The 23,760-nt window shown below is 43.0% G+C and overlaps 1 protein-coding gene across 1 annotated transcript in view; it reads left to right on the top strand.

Moving 5' to 3' along the window:
* The window catches only part of abcb6b (ATP binding cassette subfamily B member 6 (LAN blood group) b), a 135,850-nt gene that overhangs the window by 95,653 nt on the left and 16,437 nt on the right, over positions 1–23,760 (top strand).

The raw sequence follows: 23,760 nt of genomic DNA, 5'->3' as shown, positions 1-23,760 counted from the left end.
AACCACTTAGGGCAGCCTAGCAACCATAAAACAACATATACAAGCCATATCTCAGCTCCAGAAAATAGAAGAAACATGGATTTTGCCTTTTTTTGACTCAGACTGTCAACTAGTCTTTAAATATTAACTCATAAACTGTATAATCACACCATAGCAACCATATAGGGTACCCCAGTAACCCTACAAACACATGAATAAGACATGTCTCAGCTGAATAAACCATGTATCATCACAAAAACATCGTACAGACGTGTTTGGTGTCTCGTATGCAAAAATGTGCCACACTCTAGCAACCGAGCGAGCTTTTTGCCACTGCAAGCACCACTTCACATTTTCCTCTGGAAATGTACATTCTAGTGTTGTGAATACTATTCTCCAAGACAAAATTTTGGCACGCTACTCCTCCCGTATTTTTTGTCGTAGACCCATGAATGAGGTGTCAAATCGACCGGCTCATTTAGGAGAGGTGTGCTATGACTTTTCTAAGTGATCGGTTGTACGATGTTCGTCTGGCGGGCGATAAATCGGCCGAAAAAAGTCCCATAGACTTAACATTGGCACCAAATTTGTGAGATCATATCTTTTGACCAGAAGGTCGTAGAAACTTGGGGTTGGGCTTTTTTGACTCGGCCTATCATGCAGCTAACAATTAGTGACATAATAACTTCCTATTCATGCCCTAGCAACCACTTAGGGCAGCCTAGCAACCATAAAACAACATATACAAGACATATCTCAGCTCCAGAAAATAGAAGAAACATAGATTTTGCCTTTTTTTGACTCAGACTGTCAACTAGTCTTTAAATATCATCTTATAAACTGTATAATCACACCATAGCAACCATGTAGGGTACCCTAGTAACCACACAAACACACGAATAAGCCATATCTCAGCCCTAGAACATCGTACACACATGATTGTTGGCTCGTATGCAATTCTGTAACACACCCTGGCAACCGGGTGGTGGGTTTTGCCACTGCAAGCACCACTTCACATTTTCCTCTGGAAATGTACATTCTAGTTAGTGGTGCTTGCTGAAAGCAAGGCAACACTATTACTATTGTGTTTTTTGAGTCGGCCCAAAAGTTTGGCACGCTACTCCTCCCGCAGTTTTTGTCACACACCCATGAATGAGGTCTCAAAACGTGCGGAATATTCGGCAATGGTGTGCTATGACTTTTCTAAGCGATCGGGGGTACGATGTTCGCCCGAAGGGCGAACAAATTTCCCAAAAATCCCATAGACTTAACATTGCGACAAACTTTGACGACTCATAGCTCCGAGCGAGGATTTCACAGAAGCCTGTGATTTACCACATTTGAAGAGGCTGACAGGCTCTGTAAGAACATACCTCACAATGGGGTAAAAGTTGCACCCCTGGGGGGCAGGAGCTGCCCAAATTTTCCCCCATTGACCCCAATGTTATTTAAAATTTCTAGTATAGCATTATACTATTCCAGGAAAAAGTTTGGCGCACTCCTACGTCCACAGTTTTTGTCACAGACCCATGAATGAGGCATCAAATCGTGCGGCCTATTGAAGAGAAGTGTCCTATCACTTTTATCAGAGATCGGGGGTACGGTGTTCGACCCAGGGGCGAACAAATTTCCAAAAAATCCCATAGACTTAACATTGAGACAAACTTTGACGACTCATAGCTCCGAACAACGATTTCGAAAAAATGTGTGATTTGCCACATTTGAAGAGGCTGGCAACCTCTGTAAGAACATACCTCACAATGGGGTAAAAGTTGCACCCCTGGGGGGCAGGAGCTACCCAAAATTTTCCCCATTGACTTACTATGGTGAAGGATGTCCCATCAAATGCATGTGTTTTTCCTACTATGGTAAATTGCATAGGGATTTTGTATTGAACATAGCTCTGGATCATAGTGTCATAGAGACAAGGGGGCGGGCTCATTTTACTCAGACGACCAATCAGTCTCTCAGGATCATTGTGAAGCTATCAAGCCACGCCCTAGCAACCATATAGAGCACCTTAGCAACAACTCCCATAGACTTCCATTGAAAGAGATCAAAGGGATATCTCCGGATAGAAGTGTCATAGAAACACAAGGGTGGTCTCGTTTGACTCGGGGTAGCAAACAGCCAATCATGAATCACCTCAACAATTTCTGGCCACACCCTAGCAACCATTATCGAGCACCTTAGCAACCAAATTTTAAAAAGGGATATCTTCCATTCTGAATGTCATACAGGCTTGGGAGTTGTATTATATCAATTATACTGACAAGCAGCCTTTGGAGATTCATGATTGGCAGCTGCCAAGCCACTCCCTAGCAACCAAAAAGAGTACCCTAGCAACCATTTTGCAAGGCCTACATCTCTTTATCAGAACATCGTATAGAGATGGGGGTTGGTTTATACATTCACATTGACTTTGGAGCTTCATGATTGGAAGCTGCCAAGCCACTCCCTAGCAACCAAACAGAGTACCCTAGCAACCATTTTGTAACAGCTATATCTCAGCATCAGAACATTGTATCACGATGGGGGTTCGGTCTTTTGACTCATGCTAGCACATAGAACTTTCAAAATGCTAAACATGCTAGCTGTGAATAGCTACATGCTAATATTGATTAGCTAAGTGCTAAATCATGCCATGAACAATATAAAAACTCTATAATAACCATATGTGAACACTACCAACCACCTAGTAATACCATAGCAACTACCCAGAATACCCTAGCAACAACCTAACAACACCATAGCAACCACCCAGAACACCCTAGCAACCGCATAGCAACACCCTAGCAACCACCTAGAAACTATCCAAAACACCTTAGCAACACCCTAGCAACCACCTAGCAACACCCTAGCAACCACCCCAAACACCATAGCAACCACCTAGCAACACCTTAGCAACCACCCAGAACACCCTAGCAACCACCTAGCAACACCATAGCAACCACCGAGCAACACCCTAGCAACCGCCTAGCAACCATCCAGAACACCTTAGCAACACCCTAGCAACCACCTAGCAACACCCTATCAACCACCCAGAACACCCTAGCAACCGCCTAGCAACACCCTAGCAACCACCTAGCAACACCTTAGCTACCACCGAGCAACACCCTAGCAACTGCCTAGCAACCTTCCAGAACACCTTAGAAACACCCTAGCAACCACCTAGCAACCATCCAGAACACCCTAACAACCGCCTAGTAACAACCTAGCAACACCCTAGCAACCACCCAGAACACCCTAGCAACCACCTAGCAACACCTTAGCAACTACCCAGAACACATTGGCAACCACCCATAATACCCTAGCAACTGCATAGCAACCACCCAGAATACCCTGACAACCAACTAGCAACCACCCAGAACACCCTAGCAACCGGGTGGTGAGTTTTGCCACTGCAAGCACCACTTCACATTTTCCTCTGGAAATGTACATTCTAGTTAGTGGTGCTTGCTGAAAGCAAGGCAACACTATTACTATTGTGTTTTTTGAGCCGGCCCAAAAGTTTGGCACGCTACTCCTCCCGCAGTTTTTGTCACACACCCATGAATGAGGTCTCAAAACGTGCGGAATATTCGGGAATGGTGTGCTATGACTTTTCTAAGCGATCGGGGGTACGATGTTCGCCCGAAGGGCGAACAAATTTCCCAAAAATCCCATAGACTTAACATTGCGACAAACTTTGACGACTCATAGCTCCGAGCGAGGATTTCACAGAAGCCTGCGATTTACCACATTTGAAGAGGCTGACAGGCTCTGTAAGAACATACCTCACAATGGGGTAAAAGTTGCACCCCTGGGGGGCAGGAGCTGCCCAAATATTCCCCCATAGACCCCCATGTTATTTATTAGTGGTGCTTGCTGAAAGCAAGGCAACACTATTACTATTGTGTTTTTTGAGCCGGCCCAAAAGTTTGGCACGCTACTCCTCCCGCAGTTTTTGTCACACACCCATGAATGAGGTCTCAAAACGTGCGGAATATTCGGGAATGGTGTGCTATGACTTTTCTAAGCGATCGGGGGTACGATGTTCGCCCGAAGGGCGAACAAATTTCCCAAAAATCCCATAGACTTAACATTGCGACAAACTTTGACGACTCATAGCTCCGAGCGAGGATTTCACAGAAGCCTGCGATTTACCACATTTGAAGAGGCTGACAGGCTCTGTAAGAACATACCTCACAATGGGGTAAAAGTTGCACCCCTGGGGGGCAGGAGCTGCCCAAATATTCCCCCATAGACCCCCATGTTATTTATTAGTGGTGCTTGCAAAGCAACACTATTGTTATCCTGCATACTTATTAGTGGTGCTTGCAAAGCAACACTATTGTTATCCTCCATACTTATTTTTCTTATTTTTCTTCCGGACAAAACTTCGGCGCGCTACTCCTCCCGCAGCTTTTGTCACAGACCCATGAGAGTGGTGTCAAATCGACCGGCTCGTTTAGGAGAGGTGTGCTATGACTTTTCTAAGAGATCGGATGTACGATGTTCGCGCAGCGAACGAAAAAGCGGCCAAAAAAAGGCCCATTGACTTACATTGAAAATTTTCAAAAATTCAAATCCCAACTGTCACTTTCTCACAGACACAAAAGGGCCTGACAGCCCTGCTGTAGGGCAGACGTCTCTCTCTCCCTAGGAGGATTTAATTTATCAAGCATCCAGTAAGTAATGGCCTAAAATCTTCATAGCCACACCATAGCAACCGGTTACAGCACCCTAGCAACCGTGGGCGATAGGCACGAGGCCGCAGGCCTCGTGCCATACTAAATAACTCTATAAAAACTCTATGAAAAATAATTTTAGAGACTAAATAGTAATCATCTGTTAAAAAATACACGCCGACATCACAGACCCCTGATTGAGGCGTCAAATTTTGCGGATTATTGAGGAGAGGTGTGCTGTGACTTTTCGTAGCGATCGGGGGTACAGTGTTCGCCCCAGGGGCAAATCATTGGGTAAAAAAGTCCCATAGACTTTTAGTGTTTTTCCTACTATGGTAAATTGCATAGGGATTTTGTATTGAACATAGCTCTGGATCATAGTGTCATAGAGACAAGGGGGCGGGCTCATTTTACTCAGACGACCAATCAGTCTCTCAGCATCATTGTGAATCTATTAAGCCACGCCCTAGCAACCATTTAGAGCACCTTAGCAACAACTCCCATAGACTTCCATTAAAAGAGATCAAAGGGATATCTCAGGATAGAAGTGTCATAGAAACATGAGGGTGGGCTCATTTGACTTGGGCCAGCAAACAGCCAATCATGAAACACCTCAACAATTTCTGGCCATGCTCTAGCAACCATTATCGAGCACCTTAGCAACCAAAATCCAAAGTGGCATATCTTCCATTCTGAATGTCATAGAGGCATGGGAGTTGGTTTATATCATTCATACTGACAAGCAGCCTTTGGAGTTTCATGATTGACAGCTACCAAGCCACTCCCTAGCAACCAAATAGAGTACCCTAGCAACCATTTTGCAAGGCCTACATCTCTGCATCAGAACATCGTATAGAGATGGGGGTTGGTTTATACATTCACATTGACTTTGGAGCTTCATGATTGGAAGCTGCCAAGCCACTCCCTAGCAACCAAACAGAGTACCCTAGCAACCGTTTTGCAAGACCTATATCTCTGCATCAAAACATCGTATAGAGATGGGGGTAGGTTTATCCATTCACATTGACTTTGGAGCTTCATGATTGGCAGCTGCCAAGCCACTCCCTAGCAACCAAACAGAGTACCCTAGCAACCATTTTGTAACAGCTATATCTCAGCATCAGAACATTGTATCGCGATGGGGGTTGGGTCTTTTGACTCATGCTAGCACATAGAACTTTCAAAATGTTAAACATGCTAGCTGTGAATAGCTACATGCTAATATTGATTAGCTAAGTGCTAAATCATGCCATGAACATTATAAAAACTCTATAGTAACCATATGTGAACAATACCAACCACCTAGTAACACCATAGCAACCACCCAGAACACCCTAGCAACCACCTAGCAACACCATAGCAACCACCCAGAACACCCTAGCAACCGCCTAGCAACACCCTAGCAACCGCCTAGCAACCATCCAGAACACCTTAGCAACACCCTAGCAACCACCTAGCAACACCTTAGCAACACCTAGCAACACCCTAGAAACCACCCAGAACACCCTAGCAACCGCCTAGCAACACCCTAGCAACCACCTAGAACATCCTAGCAACCGGGTGGTGAGTTTTGCCACTGCAAGCACCACTTCACATTTTCCTCTGGAAATGTACATTCTAGTTAGTGGTGCTTGCAAAGCAACACTATTGTTATCCTGCATACTTATTATTATTTTTCCTCTACTTCTTCTTCTTCTTATTCCGTACAAATTTCGGCGCGCTACTCCTCCCGCAGCTTTTGTCACAGACCCATAAGAGAGGTGTCAAAACGTGCGGCTTGTTCGGGAATGGTGTGCTATGACTTTTCTAAGAGATCGGGTGTACGATGTTCGCACAGCGGACGAAAAAGCGGCCAAAATTGTCCCAAGTCATTTCCTATGGGGAATTTTCAAAAATTCTAATCCCAACTGTCACTTTCTCACAGACACAAAAAGGGGCCTGACAGCCCTATTTTGACAGCTATTTCAGCCATTAAAACTTTAAAATGTTGAGAAATTTGTAAGCTATTAAAGTTGTATTCAACTTTTTGATATCTATTATACTTTTTTCACAATCTCTACTTTAGTCTCATGATGTTTTTCAAGCCGTTTCTGAAATTATAATGGGAGTGAATGAGAGAGACTGTTCAGAGCTAGAGCACGTGATGTCATAAGCTAGAGTGAGCCAGCTTGAAAACTAATGCTAAAAAATAATTTTTAAATCGCTGGCCTGGCCACAATCTTCACTCTTTGGCCATGAAAATATACTTAAAACGTAGGTATTTTTGTTGTGGTTCCTCTCGTGTGTTTAGTAAATCCCTCGGACTTATAGTTTTTTCTCTGTGTCCTTCCAAACGACAGGAGTGACAGACTATCCTCCATTGGCAGCAATTATAAATTCAGGTCAAACTTTAGTAATCAGAGCATTACGGACCAGTTTTTTAACTTGCCAAAGTGGTCCCTTTTTTCAACTCTATCCACACAAAAAATACATCACAGCGATCACAAAGGCCTTGTCTCGCTAACGGTCAGGTCATTTCGCTGATACAACCTATAGTTTTGTCTCTAGGGAGGTTTGTTCGAGGCCAAGTATCAGCGATTTTGACTAAACATTGGGGGATTTTCAAAAATTCAAATCCCAACTGTCACTTTCTCACAGACACAAAAGGGCCTGACAGCCCTGCTGTCAGGCAGACGTCTCTCTCTTCCTAGGAGGATTTATTTTATCAGGCAACCAATAAATAATGGCCTAAAATCTTCATGGTCACACCATAGCAACCAGTTACAGCACCCTAGCAACCGTGGGCGATAGGCACGAGGCCGCAGGCCTCGTGCCATACTAAATAACTCTATAAAAACTCTATTAAAAATCATTTTAGAGACTAAATAGTAATCATCTGTTAAAAAATACACGCCGACATCACAGACCCCTGATTGAGGCGTCAAATTTTGCGGATTATTGAGGAGAGGTGTGCTGTGACTTTTCGTAGCGATCGGGGGTACTGTGTTGGCCCCAGGGGCAAATCATTGGGTAAAAACGTCCCATAGATTTAACATTGGCACAAAATTTGTGAGATCATATCTTTTGACCAGTAGGTCATAGAGACTTGGGGTTGGGCTCTTTTGACTCGGCCTATCGTGCAGCCAACAAGTAGTGACATAATAACTTCATATTCACGACCTAGCAACCACTTAGGGCAGCCTAGCAACCGTAAAACAACATATTCAAGGCCATATCTCAGCTACAGAAAAAAGAAGAAACATGGATTTTGACTTTTTTTGACTTAGACTGTCAACTAGTCTTTAAATATTATCTCATCCACTGTATAAGCAAACCATAGCAACCATATAGAGTACCCTAGTAACCACCTAAAGACATGAATAAGACATATCTCAGCTCCACAAAATAGGAGAAACATGGATTTTGACTTTTTTGACTTAGACTGTCAACTAGTCTTTAAATATTATCTCATAAACTGTATAATCACACCATAGCAACCATATAGGGTACCCTAGTAACCATACAAACACATGAATAAGCCATATCTCAGCACCTGAATATCGTACAGACATGGTTGTTGGCTCGTATGCAATCATGTACCACACTCTAGCAACCGAGCGAGCTTTTTGCCACTGCAAGCACCACTTCACATTTTCCTCTGGAAATGTACATTCTAGTTAGTGGTGCTTGCAAAGCAACACTATTGTTATCCTGCATACTTATTATTCTTATTATTCCGGACACTTCTTCGGCGCGCTACTCCTCCCGCAGCTTTTGTCACAGACCCATGAGAGTGGTGTCAAATCGACCGGCTCGTTTAGGAGAGGTGTGCTATGACTTTTCTAAGAGATCGGATGTACGATGTTCGCGCAGCGAACGAAAAAGCGGCCAAAAAAAGGCCCATTGACTTACATTGAAAATTTTCAAAAATTCAAATCCCAACTGTCACTTTCTCACAGACACAAAAGGGCCTGACAGCCCTGCTGTAGGGCAGACGTCTCTCTCTCCCTAGGAGGATTTAATTTATCAAGCATCCAGTAAGTAATGGCCTAAAATCTTCATAGCCACACCATAGCAACCGGTTACAGCACCCTAGCAACCGTGGGCGATAGGCACGAGGCCGCAGGCCTCGTGCCATACTAAATAACTCTATAAAAACTCTATGAAAAATAATTTTAGAGACTAAATAGTAATCATCTGTTAAAAAATACACGCCGACATCACAGACCCCTGATTGAGGCGTCAAATTTTGCGGATTATTGAGGAGAGGTGTGCTGTGACTTTTCGTAGCGATCGGGGGTACAGTGTTCGCCCCAGGGGCAAATCATTGGGTAAAAAAGTCCCATAGACTTTTAGTGTTTTTCCTACTATGGTAAATTGCATAGGGATTTTGTATTGAACATAGCTCTGGATCATAGTGTCATAGAGACAAGGGGGCGGGCTCATTTTACTCAGACGACCAATCAGTCTCTCAGCATCATTGTGAATCTATTAAGCCACGCCCTAGCAACCATTTAGAGCACCTTAGCAACAACTCCCATAGACTTCCATTAAAAGAGATCAAAGGGATATCTCAGGATAGAAGTGTCATAGAAACATGAGGGTGGGCTCATTTGACTTGGGCCAGCAAACAGCCAATCATGAAACACCTCAACAATTTCTGGCCATGCTCTAGCAACCATTATCGAGCACCTTAGCAACCAAAATCCAAAGTGGCATATCTTCCATTCTGAATGTCATAGAGGCATGGGAGTTGGTTTATATCATTCATACTGACAAGCAGCCTTTGGAGTTTCATGATTGACAGCTACCAAGCCACTCCCTAGCAACCAAATAGAGTACCCTAGCAACCATTTTGCAAGGCCTACATCTCTGCATCAGAACATCGTATAGAGATGGGGGTTGGTTTATACATTCACATTGACTTTGGAGCTTCATGATTGGAAGCTGCCAAGCCACTCCCTAGCAACCAAACAGAGTACCCTAGCAACCGTTTTGCAAGACCTATATCTCTGCATCAAAACATCGTATAGAGATGGGGGTAGGTTTATCCATTCACATTGACTTTGGAGCTTCATGATTGGCAGCTGCCAAGCCACTCCCTAGCAACCAAACAGAGTACCCTAGCAACCATTTTGTAACAGCTATATCTCAGCATCAGAACATTGTATCGCGATGGGGGTTGGGTCTTTTGACTCATGCTAGCACATAGAACTTTCAAAATGTTAAACATGCTAGCTGTGAATAGCTACATGCTAATATTGATTAGCTAAGTGCTAAATCATGCCATGAACATTATAAAAACTCTATAGTAACCATATGTGAACAATACCAACCACCTAGTAACACCATAGCAACCACCCAGAACACCCTAGCAACCACCTAGCAACACCATAGCAACCACCCAGAACACCCTAGCAACCGCCTAGCAACACCCTAGCAACCGCCTAGCAACCATCCAGAACACCTTAGCAACACCCTAGCAACCACCTAGCAACACCTTAGCAACACCTAGCAACACCCTAGAAACCACCCAGAACACCCTAGCAACCGCCTAGCAACACCCTAGCAACCACCTAGAACATCCTAGCAACCACCTAGCAACACCCTAGCAACAACCCGGGACACCCTAGCAACCACCCAGAACACCCTAACAACCGCCTTACAACACCATAGCAACCACCCAGAACACCCTAGCAACCACCAAGAACACCCTAGCAACCACCCAGAATACCCTAGCAACTGCCTAACAACACCATAGCAACCACCCATAACACCCTAGCAACCACCCAGAACACCCTAGCAACCACCTAGCAACACCCTAGCAACCACTCAGAACACCCTAGCAACCGCCTAGCAACACCATAGCAACCACACAGAACACCCTAGCAACCACCTAGCAACACCCTAGCAACCACACAGAACACCCTAGCAACCACCTAGCAACACCCTAGCAACCACCTAGCAACCACCCTAGCAACCACCCAGAACACCCTAGCAACCGGGTGGTGAGTTTTGCCACTGCAAGCACCACTTCACATTTTCCTCTGGAAATGTACATTCTAGTTAGTGGTGCTTGCTGAAAGCAAGGCAACACTATTACTATTGTGTTTTTTGAGTCGGCCCAAAAGTTTGGCACGCTACTCCTCCCGCAGTTTTTGTCACACACCCATGAATGAGGTCTCAAAACGTGCGGAATATTCGGGAATGGTGTGCTATGACTTTTCTAAGCGATCGGGGGTACGATGTTCGCCCGAAGGGCGAACAAATTTCCCAAAAATCCCATAGACTTAACATTGCGACAAACTTTGACGAATCATAGCTCCGAGCGAGGATTTCACAGAAGCCTGCGATTTACCACATTTGAAGAGGCTGACAGGCTCTGTAAGAAAATACCATACAATGGGGTAAAAGTTGCACCCCTGGGGGGCAGGAGCTGCCCAAATTTTCCCCATTGACCCCAATGTTATTTATTATTCTTATTCTTATTCTTATTCTTATTGTTCCGCCGTTTTTTGGTTCGCTACTCCTCCCGCAGATTTTGTCACAGACCCATGGGTGAGGTGTCAAATCGACCAGCTCATTAAGGAGAGGTGTGCTATGACTTTTCTAAGCGATCGGGGGTACGATGGTCGCCCCAGGGGCGAAAAACAGCCCAAAAAAAAAATCCCATAGACTTAACATGGCGAAAAAATTTGACGAGTCATAGCTCTGAGCGAGGATTTCGCAGAAACTTGCAATTTACCACATTTGAAGAGGCTGACAGGCTCTGTAAGAAAATACCATACAATGGGGTAAAAGTTGCACCCCTGGGGGGCAGGAGCTCCCCAAAAATTTTTCCCGTTGAAATTTTCTAGTATAGTATTTTACTATTCCAGGAAAAAGTTTGGCGGACTCCTCCGTCCACAGTTTTTGTCACAGACCCATGAATGAGGCATCAAATCGTGCGGCCTATTGAGGAGAAGTGTCATATCACTTTTATCAGAGATCGGGGGTACGGTGTTCGCCCCAGGGGCGAACAAATTTCAAAAAAATCCCATTGACTTAACATTGCGACAAACTTTGACGACTCATAGCTCCGAACAACGATTTCGGAAAAACGTGTGATTTGCCACATTTGAAGAGGCTGGCAGGCTCTTTAAGAATATACCTCACAATGGGGTAAAAGTTGCACCCCTGGGGGGCAGGAGCTGCCCAAACTTTTCCCCATTGACTTACTATGGTGAAGGACGTCCCATCAAATGCATGTGTTTTTCCTACTATGGTAAATTGCATAGGGATTTTTTATTGAACATAGCTCTGGATCACAGTGTCATAGAGACAAGGGGGCGGGCTCATTTTACTCAGATGACCAATCAGTCTCTCAGGATCATTGTGAAGCTATTAAGCCACGCCCTAGCAACCATATAGAGCTCCTTAGCAACAAGTACCATAGACTTCCATTGAAAGAGATCAAAGGGATATCTCCGGATAGAAGTGTCATAGAAACATGAGGGTGGGCTCGTTTGACTTGGGCCAGCAAACAGCCAATCCTGAATCACCTCAACACTTACTGGCCACGCCCTAGCAACCATTATCGAGCACCTTAGCAACCAAAATCCAAAGAGGGATATCTTCCATTCTGAATGTCATAGAGGCATGGGAGTTGGTTTATATCATTCATACTGACAAGCAGCCTTTGGAGTTTCATGATTGGCAGCTACCAAGCCACTCCCTAGCAACCAAACAGAGTACCCTAGCAACCATTTTGCAAGACGTTATCTCTGCATCAAAACATTGTATAGAGATGGGGGTTGGTTTATACATTCACATTGACTTTGGAGCTTCATGATTGGCAGCTGCCAAGCCACTCCCTAGCAACCAAACAGAGTACCCTAGCAACCATTTTGTAAGACCTACATCTCTGCATCAAAACATCGTATAGAGATGGGGGTTGGCTCTTTTTACTCATGCTAGCAAACATGACTTGCTTCATGCTACACATGCTAGCAGTGAATAGCTACATGCTAATATTGATTAGCTAAGTGCTAAATCATGCCATGAATTTTATAAAAACTCTATAGTAACCATATGTGAACACTACCAACCACCTAGTAACACCATAGCAACCACCCAAAATACCATAGCAACCACCTAGCAACCACCAAGAATACCCTAGCAACCACCTAGCAACACCCTAGCAACCACACAGAACACCCTAGCATTCGCCTAGCAACACCCTAGCAACCAACCAGAACACCTAGCAACACCCTAGCAACCACCCAGAACACCCTAGCAACCACCTACCAATACCCTAGCAACCATCTATAACACCCTAGCAACCACCCAGAACACCCTAGCAACCGCCTAGCAACACCCTGGCAACCATATAGAACACCCTAGCAACCACATAGCAACACCCTAGCAACCACCCAGAACACCCTAGCAACCACCTAGCAACACCCTGGCAACCATCTATAACACCCTAGCAACCACCTAGAACACCTTAGCAACCACCTAGCAACACCCTAGCAACCACTCAGAACACCCTAGCAACCACCTAGCAACACCATAGCAACCACCCAGAACACCCTAGCAACCGCCTAGCAACACCCTAGCAACCACACAGAACACCCTAGCAACCACCTAGCAACACCCTAGCAACCACCCAGAACACCCTAGCAACCACCCATAACACCCTAGCAACCGAGCGAGCTTTTTGCCACTGCAAGCACCACTTCACATTTTCCTCTGGAAATGTACATTCTAGTGTTGTGAATACTATTCTCCAAGACAAAACTTTGGCACGCTACTCCTTCCGCATTTTTTGTCACAGACACATGAATGAGGTGTCAAATCGACCAGCTCGTTAAGGAGAGGTGTGCTATGACTTTTCTAAGCAATCGGTTGTACGATGTTCGTCTGGCGGGCCATAAATCGGACAGAAAAAGTCCCATTGACTTAACATTGGCACAAAATTGGTGAGATCATATCTTTTGAACAGAAGGTCATAGAGACATGGGGTTGGGCTCATTTCACTCGGCCTATCATGCAGCCAACAAGTAGAGACATAATAACTTCATATTTACGCCCTAGCAACCACTTAGGGCAGCCTAGCAACCATAAATCAACATATTCAAGTCATTTCTCAGCTTCAGAAAATAGAAGAAACATCAATTTTGCCTTTTTTGACTTAGACTGTCAACTAGTGTTTAAATATAATCTCATACACTGTATAATCACACCATAGCAACCATATAGAGTACCCTAGTAACCACCTGAACTCATGAATAAGCCATTTCTCAGCTGAACAAACAATTTATCATCACAAAAACATCGTACAGACGTGTTTGGTGTCTCGTATGAAAAAATGTGCCACACTCTAGCAACCGAGCGAGCTTTTTGCCACTGCAAGCACCACTTCACATTTTCCTCTGGAAATGTACATTCTAGTTATTCTTATTCTTCTTCCGGACACTTTTTCGGCACGCTACTCCTCCCGCAGTTTTTGTCACAGACCCATGAATGAGTTGTCAAAACGTGCGGCCTGTTCGGGAATGGTGTGCTATGACTTTTCTAAGCGATCAGGGGTACGATGGTCGCCCCAGGGGCGAAAAACGGCCCAAAAAATCCCATAGACTTAACATTACGACAAATTTTGGCGACTCATAGCTCTGAGCGAGAATTTCGCAGAAATGTGTAATTTACCACATTTGAAGAGGGTGACAGGCTCTGTAAGAAAATACCTCACAATGGGGTAAAAGTTGCACCCCTTGGGGGCAGGAGCTCCCCAAATATTTTTCCCATTGAAATTTTCTAGTATAGCATTTTACTATTCCAGGAAAAAGTTTGGAGCACTCCTACGTCCACAGTTTTTGTCACAGACCCATGAATGAGGCATCAAATCGTGCGGCCTATTGAGGAGAAGTGTCATATGAATTTTATAAGAGATCAGGGGTACGGTGTTCGCCCCAGGGGCGAACAAATTTCCAAAAAATCCCATAGACTTAACATTGAGACAAACTTTGACGACTCGTAGCTCCGAACGAGGATTTCGGACAAATGTGTGATTTGCCACATTTGAAGAGGCTGGCAGGCTCTTTAAGAACATACCTCACAATGGGGTAAAAGTTGCACCCCTGGGGGGCAGGAGCTGCCCAAAGTTTTCCCCATTGACTTACTATGGTGAAGGACGTCCCATCAAATGCATGTGTTTTTCCTACTATGGTAAATTGCATAGGGATTTTGTATTGAACATAGCTCTGGATCACAGTGTCATAGAGACAAGGGGGCGGGCTCATTTTACTCAGACGACCAATCAGTCTCTCAAGATCATTGTGAAGCTATTAAGCCACGCCCTAGCAACCATTTAGCACACCTTAGCAACAACTCCTATAGACTTCCATTAAAAAAGATCAAAGGGATATCTCAGGATAGAAGTGTCATAGAAACATAAGGGTGGGCTCGTTTGATTTGGGCCAGCAAACAGCCAATCCTGAATCACCTCAACACTTACTGGCCACGCCCTAGCAACCATTATCGAGGACCTTAGCAACCAAATTTCAAAGAGGGATATCTTCCATTCTGAATGTCACAGAGGCATGGTAGTTGTATTATATCAATCAAACTGACAAGCAGCCTTTGGAGATTCATGATTGGCAGCTGCCAAGCCACTCCCTAGCAACCAAACAGAGTACCCTAGCAACCATTTTACAAGAACTACATCTCTACATCAGAACATCGTATAGAGATGGGGGTTGGTTTATATCATTCATACTGACAAGCAGCCTTTGGAGTTTCATGATTGGCAGCTGCCAAGCCACTCCCTAGCAACCAAAAACAGTACCCTAGCAACCATTTTGTAAGACCTACATCTCTGCATCAAAACATCGTATAGAGATGGGGGTTGGTTTATACATTCACATTGACTTTTGAGCTTCATGATTGGCAGCTGCCAAGCCACTCCCTAGCAACCAAACAGAGTACCCTAGCAACCATTTTGTAAGACCTACATCTCTGCATCAAAACATCGTATAGAGATGGGGGCTGGCTCTTTTTACTCGTGCTAGCATACATGACTTGCTGCATGCTACACATGCTAGCAGTGAATAGCTACATGCTAATATTGATTAGCTAAGTGCTAAATCATGCCAAGAAATTGCTACAAACTTCATAGTAACCATCTGTGACAACTACCAACCACCTATACCAGAACATCCTAGCAACCGCCTAGCAACACCCTAGCAACCTCCTAGCAACCACACAGAACACCCTAGCAACCACCCAGAACACCCTAGCAACACCCTAGCAACCACCCAAAATACCCTAGCAACCGCCTAACAACACCATAGCAACCACCCAGAACACCCTAGCAACCACCTAGCAACACCCTAGCAACCACTCAGAACACCCTAGCAACCACCTAGCAACACCCTAGCAACCACCCAAAACACCATAGCAACCACCTAGAAACACCCTAGCAACCACCCAGAACACCCTAGCAACCGGGTGGTGAGTTTTGCCACTGCAAGCACCACTTCACATTTTCCTCTGGAAATGTACATTCTAGTTATTATTATTAAGTTGGCTTGGGAAAGCCAACTTACTGAAATGCTATTTAAACTTATTATTATTATTCTTTTTCTGAGCGGAAAATTTTCTGACTCTATCTCCTCCTAGAGTTTTAACTCCACATACTCCAAACTCGGCACGGACACTCAAACTGTTCTGACTTAGTGTGCTATATCTTTTCTAACTGATCGGACTTACGGTTCTCCTAAAAATGACGATCAAAGTCGGAAAAAACTCCCATTGACTCCCATTGAGAAATTCAAACTGCCCAACTGTCAAAAATTCAAATCTAAATACCTTGAAGCCCCAGACTCAATCAAACTGTCATTCTATACACTATATGAGCCATTGAAACTCATTCAAACTAATGAACTCATCTATCTATGACACTTATCTATCTAATCTTAAACTCTTAAACTCACAATAAATTAATAAACTCTAAACTTAAACTCTCTTAGACTCATTTAATCTTATAAACTCTAAACTCATAAACTCTCAATTCATAAACTCATACTCTTATAAACTCTCATAAAACTATTAAACTCATAAATGAATCAACTCTGGACACTTACTCAATTAAACTTATAAACTCTAAACTCATTAACTCTAAATTCACACCATAGCAACCAGTTACAGCACCCTAGCAACCGTAGGCCATAGGCACGAGGCCGCAGGCCTCGTGCAATACTAAATATTGCTGATTTCTTAGAAACTTGTAATGTACCACATTTGAAGAGGCTGACAGGCTCTGTAAGAAAATACCTCACAGTAGGGGAATAGTTGCACCCCTGGGGGGCAGGAGCGGCCCAAAATTGCCCCATAGACTTACATGAAATGGGCCATCCTACACATTGCATTAGGGTTTTATATTGAACATAGCTCTGGATCACAGTGTCATAGAGACAAGGGGGCGGGCTCATTTTACTCAGACGACCAATCAGTCTCTCAGGATCATTGTGAAGCTATCAAGCCACGCCCTAGCAACTATTTAAAGCACCTTAGCAACATATTCCATAGACTTGCACAGAAAGAGATCAAAGGGATATCTCCGGATACAAGTGTCATAGAAACATGAGGGTGGTCTCGTTTGACTCTGGGTAGCAAAGAGCCAACCATGGATCACCTCAACAATTTCAGGCCACGCCCTAGCAACCATTAACGAGCACCTTAGCAACAAAATTTTAAAGAGGGATATCTTCCATTCTGAATGTCACAGAGTCATGAGAGTTGATTCATATCATTCATAGTGACAAGCAGCTTTTGGAGATTTATCACTGGCAGCTACCAAGCCACTCCCTAGCAACTAAACAGAGTACCCTAGCAACCATTAAGCAAGATTTAGATATCTGCATCAGAACATTGTAAAGAGAGGGGGGTTGGTTTAAATCATTCATACTGACAAGCAGCCTTTGGAGTTTCATGATTGGCAGCTGTCAAGCCAATCCCTAGCAACCAAACACAGTACCCTAGCAACCATATTTTAACAGCTATATCTCAGCATCAGAACATTGTATCGCGATGGGGGTTGGGTCTTTTGACTCATGCTAGCACACATGACTTTCAATATGCTAAACATGCTAGCTGTGAATAGCTAAATGCTAATATGGATGCTTTATAGTAACCATATGTAAACACTACCAACCAACTAGCAACACCATAGCAACCACCCAGAACACCCTAGCAACTACCTAGCAACACCATAGCAACCACCCAGAATACCCTAGCAACTGCCTAGCAACACCATAGCAACCACCCAGAACACCCTAGCAACCGCCTAGCAACACCATAGCAACCACCCAGAATACCCTAGCAACCGCCTAGCAACACCATAGCAACCATCCAGAACACCCTAGCAACTGCCTAGCAACACCTTAGCAACCACCAAGAACACCTTAGCAACTGCCTAGCAACACCCTAGCAACCACCAAGAACACCCTAGCAACTGTCTAACAACACCATAGCAACCACCCAGAACACCCTAGCAACCGCCTAGCAACACCATAGCAACCACCCAGAACACCCTAGCAACCACCTAGCAACCACGTAGCAACACCATAGCAACCACCCAGAATACCCTAGCAACTGCCTAGCAACACCATAGCAACCACCCAGAACACCCTAGCAACCGCCTAGCAACACCCTAGCAACCACCAAGAACACCCTAGCAACTGCCTAGCAACACCATAGCAACCACAATAGTAACTCTATCTATCTATCTATCTATCTATCTATCTATCTATCTATCTATCTATCTATCTATCTAACTCTATCTCTATCTATGTATCTATGTATCTATGTATCTATGTATCTATCTATCTATCTATCTATCTATCTATCTATCTATCTATCTATCTATCTATCTATCTATCTATCTATCTTTAAACTAAGTTAAACTTAATTTAAACTTTAGACTAATTTAAACTTCAAACTACTTTAAACTTCTTCAAACTTTCTGTTCCAAACTTTCACAAGCCAACTTAAAGTTTGTCTCGACGAACTTTTTAATCTAGTTATTATTCTTTTTCTGAGCGGAAAATTTTCTGACTCTATCTCCTCCTAGAGCTTTAACTCCACATACTCCAAACTCGGCACGGACACTCAAACTGTTCTGACTTAGTGTGCTATATCTTTTCTAACTGATCGGACTTACGGTTCTCCTAAAAATGACGATCAAAGTCGGAAAAAACTCCCATTGACTCCCATTGAGAAATTCAAACTGCCCAACTGTCAAAATTTCAAATCTAAATACCTTGAAGCCCCAGACTCAATCAAACTGCCATTCTATACACTATATGAGCCATTGAAACTCATTCAAACTAATGAACTCATCTATCTATGACACTTATCTATCTAATCTTAAACTCTTAAACTCAAAATAAATTAATAAACTCTAAACTTAAACTCTCTAAGACTCATTTAATCTTATAAACTCTAAACTCATAAACTCTCAATTCATAAACTCATACTCTTATAAACTCTCATAAAACTATTAAACTCATAAATGAATAAACTCTGGACACTTACTCAATTAAACTTATAAACTCTAAACTCATAAACTCTAAATTCACACCATAGCAACCAGTTACAGCACCCTAGCAACCGTAGGCCTCGTGCCATACTAAATAGCGATGATTTCTCAGAAACTTGTAATGTACCACATTTGAAGAGGCTGACAGGCTCTGTAAGAAAATACCTCACAGTGGGGGAATAGTTGCACCCCTGGGGGGCAGGAGCTGCCCAAAATTGCCCCATTGACTTACTATGGTGTAGGACCCTACACATTGCATTAGGGTTTTATATTGAACATAGCTCTGGATCACAGTCTCGTAGAGACAAGGGGGCGGACTCATTTTACTCACACGACCAATCAGTCTCTCAGGATCATTGTGAAGCTATCAAGCCACGCCCTAGCAACCATTTAGAGCACCTTAGCAACAAGTCCCATAGACTTCCATTGAAAGAGATTGAAGGGATATCTCCAGAAAGAAGTGTCATAGAAATATGTGGGTGGTCTCTTTTGACTCCGGGTAGCAAAGTGCCAACCATGAATCACCTCAACAATTTCTGGCCACGCCCTAGCAACAATTAACGAGCACCTTAGCAACCAAATTTTAAAGAGGGATATCTTCCATTCTGAATGTCACAGAGTCATGAGAGTTGATTTATAGTGACAAGCAGCCTTTGGAGATTCATCGCTGGCAGCTGCCAAGCCACTCCCTAGCAACTAAACAGAGTACCCTAGCAACCATTAAGCAAGATTTATATCTCTGCATCAGAACAATGTATAGAGATGGGGGTTGGTTTAAATCATTCATACTGACAAGCAGCCTTTGGAGTTTCATGATTGGCAGCTGTCAAGTCAATTCCTAGCAACCAAAGAGAGGACCCTAGCAACCATTTTTTAACAGCTATATCTCAGCATCAGAACATTGTATCGCGATGGGGTTTGGGTCTTTTGACTCATGCTAGCACACAGGACTTTCAATATGCTAAACATGCTAGCTGTGAATAGCTAAATGCTAATATGGATACTTTATAGTAACCATATGTGAACACTACCAACCAAGTAGCAATACCATAGCAACCACCCAGGACACCCTAGCAACCGCCTAGCAACACCATAGCAACCTCCCAGAACACCCTAGCAACTGCCTAGCAACACCATAGCAACCACCCAGAACACCCTAACAACCACCTAGCAACACCCTAGCAACCACCAAGAACACCTTAGCAACTGCCTAGCAACACCCTAGCAACCACCAAGAACACCCTAGCAACTGCCTAACAACACCCTAGCAACCACCCAGAACACCCTAGCAACCGCCTAGCAACACCATAGCAACCACCCAGAACACCCTAGCAACCGCCTAGGAACACCATAGCAACCACCCAGAATACCCTAGCAACCACCTAGCAACACCATAGCAACCATCCAGAACACCTTAGCAACTGCCTAGCAACACCCTAGCAACCACCAAGAACACCCTAGCAACTGCCTAACAACACCATAGCAACCACCCAGAACACCCTAGTAACCGCCTAGCAACACCATAGCAACCTCCCAGAACACCCTAGCAACCGCCTAGCAACACCATAGCAACCACCCAGAACACCGTAGCAACACCCTAGCAACCGCCAAGAACACCCTAACAACCACCTAGCAACACCATAGCAACCACCCAGAATACCCTAGCATCTATCTATCTATCTATCTATCTATCTCTCTAACTCTCTGTCTCTTTCTAACTCTATCTATCTAACTATCTATCTCTCTAACTCTATCTATCTATCTATCTATCTATCTATCTATCTATCTATCTCTCTAACTCTATCTGTCTCTTTCTAACTCTATCTATCTATCTATCTATCTATCTATCTATCTATCTATCTATCTATCTATCTATCTATCTATCTATCTATCTATCTATCTAACTCTCTGTCTCTTTCTAAATCTATCTATCTAACTATCTATCTCTCTAACTCTATCTATCTATCTATCTATCTATCTCTCTAACTCTATCTGTCTCTTTCTAACTCTATCTATCTATCTATCTATCTATATATCTATCTATCTATCTATCTATCTATCTATCTATCTATCTATCTATCTATCTATCTATCTATCTATCTATCTATCTATCTAAGTTAAACTTAATTTAAACTTTAGACTAATTTAAACTTCTTCAAACTACTTTAAACTTCTTCAAACTTTCTGTTCCAAACTTTCACAAGCCAACTTAAAGTTTGTCTCGACGAACTTTTTAATCTAGTTCTAAATTGAATCTTATCAACGGCTAAGTTATTTTAGCACCCACAGTAACGTTACGTTACCTCACCAGCTAACAACATAGGAAGTGTATGGGCTGAAACAGGTGTGTTTGGCAAAAAATAAATGCTAAGTTTACTTCTCTGCCACCGCAATTTCCACCCTGCAAATAAATATAAAATTAGGAATACTTACGATTGGTGATAAGTAGGACTTAGAGGATCTCCAATGCTGAAATCACAATTTTTACTCCCAGCCGTTATCTTCCGGCGCGAAACTTGACTTCATCTCATCGGATACGGATAACGTCAAGCGTTAGGCGGGTGACGTCATCAACTACGGGGCGCTGTAGCGGCCAATCGGCAGTGCAGCAGCATTCGAATTTATTAACCACTGTGAATTGCTCAGATAGATGGTGGGATGATGATGTTTATTTGAATGTACGTTCTATTCACTTTTTTTTTTTTTTTTTTTTTTGCTACATTTTGACTGTAATGACCTTTCAGCCAGAAAAAAAACTGCATTCAGACAATACAGAAAACATTGCAATTTGCATTGCATTTGGTGGATGTATCGGTGAATGTGTGGATGTGTATGGGAAAGTGACTTGAAATTGGAAAAAGGGCTTTTTGGTAAAATGAAAAAACAACAAACCCTTTTGTTATACATTTCCTTCTTTTCCACTAAGTCATTCTGATATGTATATAAATATTTATTTATTTATTTGAGCAATATAGTGACATATACATACACTCTAAAAATGCTTTGGGTCAAACATGGACAAACCCAAATGTTGGGTTAAAAATGCAATTAAAAAAATGTACAGTTGAAAAAGTGAAAGTGAAAGTTGAATTTGGGTTAAAATTTGAAATTACATTTTTAACCAAACATTTGGGTTTGTCCATATTTCACCCAAATTTGGGTTCAAACAACCCAGCATTGTTTGGAGTGGATGAGCTACAAATGACCAGATCCTGCCATGAGCTACAGTATAGGATACTCTTGTATATAGCACTTATGTGTGGATATAAAGAAGCAATGCAGGAGATATGGCCTGTATATGCACATATATGCACCTAAAATTGCCTATATGTGTCATATATACACACATATGCAGCATATATCTTATCATATATGTGCATATATGCACCTAAAATTGCCTATATGTGTCATATATACACACATATGCAGCATATATATTATCATATATGTGCATATATGCTGTATATATGCAGCATATATGTGCATATAAACTGCATATAGGTTTCATATATGCGCATATATCCTCATATAGTTTCTTTCCATGTGGGATACTATCCACATAGACTACAGGCGTTTGTGGACAGGAGCAGGACAAAAAGTTACAAATTGGTTAATTAGACTTGTCCTCTTTAAAATGGAGGAGAAACTCTTAAAGTTATGCGTTTTATATCAGGTAGTATTTCATAGATTCCCTGTAACTTTAGAAGTTAAAAATAGTAGTCATCATGACCAAACAGTTGTGCAACAAATCTTGTCATATTCTACAAATCAGTCACAGGATACAGACTTTAGAAGTTTTGCTCTCTTAGCAAGAACCATCTGTTGGTCATTTTTCATGCTCATTTTCTCAGGTGGAAATAATAGATCGACATTTGAATACCAAGGCCTTTGATGGAGTGAATTCCTTAAGGCTGTTTTCATCCTGGTGTTTGTCACTGATTCCACCTTCTTCTCCATGCAGCATTGACTCCCTCGTGTGTGTGAAAGCTGCATGTGAGACGCGAATTCATCTTGTCAGATGACGAGGGGAAAATATGACTCAGAAACATCATAGCTATTCCTCATCTACTTCACAGCTGAATGAGTGTTGCTTTATGAATGTTGTCATTGATATAAATGCACAAGTGCATTCCTCCTCTCTGAGTTTCCTGACTCGTAAAACAAACAAACGGCGATTTAGAGAACAAATAACGTGCTCGGCATAAGGCAGGGGGAACGGAAAAATTTGGAGTGCGCTATTAACGACTAACATGAAAGCTTTGTTAAAATGTGGAGCTTTTTCGAATTAGGGTCGTAACTTTGAGGGTCGTAACTGTTTCTTTTCAAATGAATTAGAAGTGGCTTTTGATGGTAGGAAATGTAAGTTGTTTGCCAGTGTGTATTAGGGAGGGTGGAGTCATGGGCGTCCACTGGGGCTCATTGATCTCATTGATTGTAAGCGATGAGAGCAGAGAAACACAGACACCACACTGACTGAGGGGCCACATGTTCTGCTGCGCTCGCACGACGCACACACTCATGCGTCATGCACCTGACAGACTGCACTGCTCGTAC

This window comes from Pimephales promelas, chromosome 7, assembly GCF_988280905.1.
Source record: "Pimephales promelas chromosome 7, fPimPro1.hap1.1, whole genome shotgun sequence".
Classification (NCBI taxonomy): domain Eukaryota; kingdom Metazoa; phylum Chordata; class Actinopteri; order Cypriniformes; family Leuciscidae; genus Pimephales; species Pimephales promelas.
The sequence above is the reverse complement of the archived record's forward strand: the minus strand, read 5'-3'. Positions and strand labels throughout refer to the sequence as shown.